At 28.3% G+C, this 605-nt stretch overlaps 1 protein-coding gene across 2 annotated transcripts in view; it reads right to left on the minus strand.

The window, feature by feature from the left end:
* Positions 1-289: 289 nt before the first annotated feature.
* Positions 290-605, minus strand: part of LOC106876469 (uncharacterized) — a 196455-nt gene continuing 196139 nt past the window's right edge. For both annotated transcript variants that reach the window (XM_089341381.1, XM_089341382.1), the window contains one exon: positions 290-605. This exon is cut by the window's right edge and continues 1708 nt beyond it. The gene's annotated coding sequence lies outside the window, so the exon portion shown is untranslated.

A 605-nucleotide genomic window follows, 5' to 3' on the forward strand; every position in this document is an offset into this window, starting at 1 on the left:
AAACATCTGACCGAGCATACAAAATGTTCAGTAGGTAGTCGACACCCATAGCTAACAGTTTGCATACTGTCTTTCTCTTCCAGATTGTGAAAGCTTACCATAATGTTTAATCTAAATACAGTGAAATTTTAAGACTTCATTTTTATACAGGTTAACAAGATGTTATTTTTTATAAAATCACTTTGAAAAATAGAGAAGCTGGCAGGAAGGAAACTACATGTAAGTTTTGTCTTCTGTCAACCTTTTTTTTACAATTAATTTTCAAAAATAACCAATAATTTGGGAGAAATTTTGTTACATAAATAACTTTAATCATTATGAAATTAAAAAAAAGAATTGTTTTTACTAAAAGAATAGAAGTTTAAATGTAGATATGAAGATTTTAAAATGGATAATTTTGTATGCTAGAACAAGAGGCATTCTCAGATGGGTTGCAAACCAGATATTGAAAGACACTGGACTGTATGGAAAAGGTTATTGAATCTATGTTCTGTCTGAGGAAATAATATAAAGAAGTGAAACAAAATAACATTGTTCATTTTAACCCTTGAATGTGGAAAGCAGATATATTCACTTGAAATTATATTACTGTTAACTATGGAAAA

This window comes from Octopus bimaculoides, chromosome 24 (genome assembly GCF_046866305.1).
Source record: "Octopus bimaculoides isolate indiv1 chromosome 24, ASM4686630v1, whole genome shotgun sequence".
NCBI classification, from domain to species: Eukaryota; Metazoa; Mollusca; class Cephalopoda; order Octopoda; family Octopodidae; genus Octopus; species Octopus bimaculoides.